Below are 7,508 nucleotides of genomic sequence, written 5' to 3' on the forward strand. Positions count from 1 at the left end.
TTAAGACATGGTGTTTGAAATACAAAACACAGTTTCGAAAAAGTTCTAGTTGAAGATAATGAGAAAAAATTATATAATACAATAATTTTATATGATATTATGATGTTTAGACGCGTATTCGTGTATCATGTACACTGACAGTGTCACTGATAGCTATATGTTGAAACATGTGGAGGAACGATTTGTTGAAGAGGGTACTGGAAGAAAATAGGGGCAAAGAATTAAGATTCAAAGTAAAAAAAAGTAAGGTCTGCCTTTTTTCTAATAACCGCGAGGTTAGTGGACAAACATTTTTGTACGGGCTGCTCTCGTTGCCACTGAAGATAGCAGGCAAGACTAAGTAAGAAAAGACAACCTTTTATCGTAACTGATAGTCACGACAAGGATGATTCTTTATGTTCGTCTACGGTCTTGACACGTATAAACCTATATAATGCACAAACTTCTATAATTCACAAACTTCTATAATACACAAACTTCTATAATAAACAAACTTCTATAATACACAAACCTCTATAATACACAAACTTTTATAATACACAAACTTCTATAATACACAAACTTCTATAATACACAAACTTCTATAATACACAAACTTCTATAATACACAAACTTCTATAATACACAGACTTCTATAATACACAAACTTGTATTAAACACGTGCACAAGCAATAATGTCTACACGTCCTTAAATTTACCTGTCTTGTCATTTATCTAATTATTTATAGAATGTTCATTAGTGTGTTGGCCTATATTTCCCTTTGTTTAGTTGCACCCGTCACTTGTGTTGTATGCGCACTGCTTTTAAACCTATAAAGTTTCGGACTTAGCAGTACAAAAGAAGAAATGTGTTACCTGCAGACGAGCAGGCAGTCCAGTCCGTCACCATGGTAACGGATACCCAGCATGCGCAGTGGTGCAACTCGCATCATTCTGACATGTAGGCACTGGGCCAGAAGTAGGTGTACACCTATTAAAAACAGCAAATTATTAGTTTATTGTCCTGCTGTACATACTGCACAGTTTGTATTTCAAACACGTATGATAAATATTTCTCTCATACGTTTATATTAACGAAAGAGTGGCAAGATTAATATTCATCTCGTAAACATATCCACTTTTTATGAAGACTGCAGAAACCTTGCACTTGCACACATTACGTCACAAAGCGAAAAGAGACATCCTCGCAGAAACAGGCTCTACGATCATTTTATTGACATGGGCTGTACATAGACTCTTTATTCATCTTCATCCATCACTATTAACAATTAAATGTAACAAGTCATGTCACATGTAGTTTTTGGATAATGTCATGCACGCAGGACATGAAAGCGATACCTTTCTATCAATCACTAGTAATATAATCTAACTCACTCATATTATTACCTTCGCCAAGAATGTTATGTTTTCAGAGGCGTTCGTGTATACGTGTGTGTGTGTGTGTGTGTGTGTGTGTGTGTGTGTGTGTGTGTGTGTGTGTGTGTGTTGGTGTGTCTGTAGGTACGATAACTTGAGAAGGCTTAAATGGATTAGCTTGATATTCGGTTAGTGGATAGGTCTGTAATAGACCTAGAAATGATTAGATTTTAGACCCCTAGCGGCTTGTGATGGTACTGCAGCTGAACTTCCGGTTCTGATATCTCATGATCAAGACACGTTAGGGTGAGAAAATTTGGATGGTAGGTAGCTCTTGTGCTGTGAAAGAAGTGACGTGAGTTTGAGTCCCCTAGAGTAACCTGGAGTAAACTTTTTGGGAGGAGCTTTGAAAACATTACATCATTTCCAAGTAAATAACGCCAACGCGTTTTCTGGTAAAGGTAACATGGAGTTGACTTTTTGGGAGGAGATTTGAAAAATTACATTATTACCAACTAAATAAGTGATCTACTGTTAAGCACGAATCCGCAGTCCACAATCTAATGCAAAAGTAACTAACACGACCCTCTATTTTTTTTTATTTATCTATTCATAACAGTTTTCCACATGCATGTGTAGTGAAAGGCATGATGGAACAGACTGAGGTTTTTATTAGGACACCTCTTCAATGAGATCATACTATATAAGTATGTGCTCTACGTTTTTTTTTTTACGTAAGGAAAAAAAGTTAGAAAGACCACCTCTTTCTGTGATGAACAGTAAGATTTGGTATTTAATGCCCCTGTTCTAACTCAATACAGTCGCCAGAGACTGTGTAATACAGACTAACCGTTAAGCAAACACCTTTTTGTATAGCGTGGTCAAACACTAAATTTAAAACAGAGCTTTTGGTTATGCCAGTGTTTGCAGCCAAGTTTTGAAAGAATTTAAAAGAAAAATCAAAAGGGACGTGCCATGTTAGGCCATACTGACACCAGCGCTGTTGTTATGATTGTCCAATTAACTCTTGCGTAGCATTCTTAGTTACGGTCGTGTTCAACTTGACAGGATGTTGTGCCAGAGTCTTTATCATCGTGTGTGAATTCTCTTGCCATCTCATTTAGAAAGTATTAGATGTCATGTTCTGTGCAGGCAAGGCAATATGCCCCTTTGTGAGTCAGTCACATGAACCGACTCCTGCGTAGCATTCTTGGTTAAGGTCGTGTCAACTTGACAACATGAGGTGCCAGAGTCTGTGTCATTGTGTGTGAATTCTATGGCCATCGCATTTACTGAGTATTAGATGTCATGTTCTGTGCAGGCAAGACAATATGCCCCTTTGTGAATCAGTCACATGAACGGACACCTTTCTTTGGCTTCCATATTTAATTAACGATGGCTGACACCGCAGGCAAGATACCGGCATCAGGGCACGTTTTCCTAGTAACATCCTGTTTCCCTGTAAATCCGACGGTCCGTAAAAAACAGCTGTTGTGTTGATTCATCGCGGAGATGTGCATAAGTGATAACTATAAATGCAAGGATGCCCATTTTTTAGATAACATTCAAAACTTGAAGAAAATATTTTAACCAATCAAGTCAAAATGTCACATCAAAGTAACTATTCTGAAGCACGGTTTAATAGTCAATATTGAGGATGCCAATTGTGACTGGCAGGATAGCTAGTCTAGACAGACAGGAGAACTTCTGCTGTAAGCGTTGTCATCAGCTTTGACGTTTGTTTTGCTAAGTTAAAACAGATTAATATGTCCACCTCATCTTCTCTCGTATTGAATATTATGACGATTTTTACATGTTTTTAAGACATGTTGTTTTGAAACACAAACCCAAAGTTTCGAAAAAAGCTCACCTTCTAATTAAAGATAGTGAGAAAAATTGATAAAATACAATGACATAACATTATGATCTTTTAGGCGCGTATTCATGTATCATGTATTCTAATAGCTATATGTTGAAACGTGTGCAGGAACGATTTGTTGAAGAGGATACTTGAAGAAAATAGCGGCAAAGAAATACTAAGATTTGGCAATATATGAAATAATGCAGAACCCCACCCACTACCAGGTGCATTAATGTGAATTTTGTGCAAAATTTCAAGGAAATGTGAAAAAATGTGATGTAATGTGAATTTTTTTGAGGTTCAACAGCATCACATTTTATCACATAAGTTCACAGAAAATCATATAAAATAACATTTCTGAAGCGCGACACCTTTATGTGAAAAAATGTTATTATTTTGCGTCACATTTTTTTCACATTTGCAGTGAACGGTCCAGAAAAATCACATTTTCAAATGTGAAAAGGTGTTATCTAAATGTGATGTTGGATCTCCTTCCATTATGTGAAATTATGTGACTGCCTGTATGTTCTTTTTCCGCCGATGCCTATGTAATTTTTATGTGAAACGTAGTCTCAGTGAAAATGTGAAACAATGTTAACCTGAGTCACATTTTTAAAAATGTGTCTTTATGTGAAAGTTATGTGAAATGGGTGTGACTACAAAATGTGAAAAGATGTGAAGACGATCTGGCATTCCGCGAAATGTGAAATTTATGTGATGTTCACGAAAACGCAAAATGTGAAAAAATGTGACATCAAATCACATTTTTGACATGTGAAATAAATGTGAAATTAATGTGATTCGTGATTACACAAGACCGGGAATCATGTTAGTTGACAGAATATGTAAAAGGTAAGTGTACTTGTAGGTCTTCTCCATTGAATGGGCTAATCATTTGTGGGGCAAGCGCGCGAATGTGTATTGTAAACAATACAGGCCTATTACCTTATTGTATGATGTGATTATCATCAATCATTCAGTACTAATCAACGAACAAAAGGTGTGAAAACCCCCTCCACTCCCTCTCGCCTGCCACTCTTATGTTGCTAATTACCTATTTTACAAGTAAAAGCGCCGAATTTTGCGACACATTGATATTTTGGTGTAAGGCGTCCCACGGTTGACCACAGCAAAGATCTCATTTAATATTATAATGACCTACTTGAATATTGTAATGAGCCAAATGCAGTCTTGAAGCTTGTACATATGCAACAGTTTGAGTGATAACCCAGTGTCCCTGCCCCGCCTGCTGTTTTACATTTGATTTGCGCGCTAATTCCATCCTGTGGAGTTAATTAGTACCCCTCTCTTTTGTTTTCAATTGGCTGATCAAGAGCAGAACGGATGTCAGGCTTGCATAAATACTAGTAACACAGACAAAACAACTGTAAGCAATGATCAACAAGTTCTATTTGAAGCTCTTGCTGTAAGTTACAACACATTTATTTTGATCTGAATCTGGCCCCCAAACAACCTGAAGATAAGTTACCTCTAGCATGACCTACAAAGGGCACCTTTAGGAAGGGCCACAGATATTAGAACCCATAAAAAATGGGGATAACTGACAAGGAGAGTGGGCCACAGTGATTCCCTATAACACTAACAGATAAACATGGCCTCCCGAGCTCACCCAACCATCATGATGGTGATATAACCTCCTTGGTTAAGAGTCGGGAGCAAGGTCGGCTATAGTGTTCGGCTGTGCCAGTTTAGTATCTAAAACATTAGGGTGTGGACAGCACGTTATTAGAAATTGTTTGGAACATCTTGGATAAGGTTTAATAGCCCCAACTATTTCCGGTAAAGCTAATCTCTGCAAATTCACCTAGTATTGACCCGTTCAGACTATATGCCAGACAGTTCCCAGCCTCAATACACATGCTAGGCCCTGTTATTAGACTCGGTTAGACAAAGGAGATATGATATACCAAGAGACCATGGAGTTTGGTTAGACTAAGGAGGATAGACCCTGTGAAAAAACTTTCGGAAGGGAAATGCTGTCCCCTGGATTGAGAAGGTAGCCTACATAGCAGCCCTGGTAACAGTCTGGCACCCAGGCTATGAGCCGTATAAACCTTTCATTCAATTGTTGTCAATTTGTTACTGTCTGTAAAACATTTTCTTTCAAGACCTATATTGAAAAAAGGAAAGCTGGGCCGAGCTGTAGTGAACAATTACTGCGCATAACAAAAGACAGCCAACCTTTTGTCTTGTGGCAAGGGCAAATTACAGATAATTACGTCTCATGGAGGTGCTAAATACACGACTAATTGGCCTACCGACGTGATTGACAACTAGAATTTGCTAAGAAGGTAAAGATTCATAATCTTAACTTTGAAGCGTTTTGAGGAACTATAGCCATGCCCAGGGAATGTCAGATTCAAAGTAGAATGATTGGTAATGTCCTGAACTACCCAAACCTGTTTCGATCCTTTTGCTTATCATGAACTGTCTTTTGATATAGGGCAAGGAAGTTAGGGTTACCCTAAAATTATGGCATTGAAATGGACAAAAACATATTTCATAAAAAGCAGGAATAATATTTCAAATATATCAAAACAGTTTCTAAATGGTGACAGATGTAAGAATGTACCCTCCAAAAAGCATCTGTCTATGACGTTGGCTATAGTTCATATCAGACATAGAAATATGCAAATATAAGAAATATAACAACATGAAAGTAATATTTCAACACTCAACAAGTTGTATTTAGCCTTTCCCCCAAGTTTGAACCATTTCTGACCAGCTACGGCTGAGTTATGGCATTTTTCCGAAAGGACCTGAAAAATCAGTAAATTGGCACCGTGGGACGCCTTACACCAACTGAGTATATAGTTTGGTCAAGGCCAGTCAAGGCGATTGAAACACTATTTAAGTAAAGAATCACATGTTTGAAACCCTTTGGTCCAGTTTGTAAAGGCAGTCTGTACAAAATATCGTGTAAGCATCATGAAATACATCAAGTTAATGATTTAAACTTATACAGTATCTTGAAGAACCGAATTAATGAGTCCCCAAGTCACTCGTTAGGACAAGTAAACAAATAAACTCGCAAACTCGTGCCAGATAGTTCCGCCCCCGACCCGTTATTAAGGGAATTCCTGGTATGCAGCGAAAAAAGTACAAGATTAAAACTAGAATGGGGAGTTCAGCCTGCTTAATTTTTATTCACTAATTACAAGCAAGCGACACAAATCTGATGTCAAATAAGCAAAGACGTGTTCCATTTATAACGCCATAACAACAGAAGCGGGCATACCCCGTGTTTTCCTAACATGGACATGCTAAATGCCCCCCACAGTGACTTAGGGAAAATACAAAATAAAAAGATCAGGCGCAAAAAGATCAGGCGCAGTTCGTCATAGTCTTTTGAGACTGACTGACAGAGATGTATATATATACAATTCTCTATAAGTCATATTTACAATTCTAATCTTGACAAATGGCATTTCAATATAAAGTATCCATACAACAGGTAACATTGGTAAAGTTAGTAAATTACACACCACAGGCTCCGCTTTCCAGCATGAATCTAAACCATCAATGTATCAGACTATCCAATCAGGATATACGTCACGAAAACTAACAGACAACATTCCAAAATTGAAGTCTGAAAACAATTACATACTGATTACATAACTAATGTACACGAACAAACATAAACAACTTACACAAATCAGGAAATGCCACGTTAACAAACACTTATAAATTCTGACTTCCCTTGACTACAGGCTGCAATGTGAACTGTGATTGAAGCTAGGGGCAATTCCCAGAAAAATCGCATCAATACTAGCCAATAGTATGAATCTAGATTACATTCACATTACAAGATTATAATCTGGTTTAATCTGGAAAAATGGTTTATCCGTCTCGATATTCTATGATTTTTAAATGTTCAGGAACTCAGTACATACATCGCCGTACATATAGACACGGACCGTAGTAAACTTCGGGTAGGTTGTTGACTGAGAAGTTATGGGTTACAGGCTGATAACGAAAGAATCGTTTAATCTAAAGGAAAACTAAAATAGTCCACAGTTACCCAGTATAATGGTCTTTCTCCGTTTGAAAAATGTTTTATCTGTCTCGAGTTGAACATATTCTATGACTTCTAAATGTTCAGGAACTCAGTACATACATCGCCGTACATATAGACACAGACCGTAGTAAACTTCGGGTAGGTTGTTGACTGAGAAGTTATGGGTTCCAGGCTGATAACGAAAGAATCGTTTAATCTAAAGGAAAACTAAAATAGTCCACAGTTACCCAGTATTATGGTCTTTCTCCGTTT

Source organism: Branchiostoma belcheri, unplaced genomic scaffold (genome assembly GCF_001625305.1).
Source record: "Branchiostoma belcheri isolate BF01 breed outbred unplaced genomic scaffold, Haploidv18h27 scaffold322, whole genome shotgun sequence".
NCBI classification, from domain to species: Eukaryota; Metazoa; Chordata; class Leptocardii; order Amphioxiformes; family Branchiostomatidae; genus Branchiostoma; species Branchiostoma belcheri.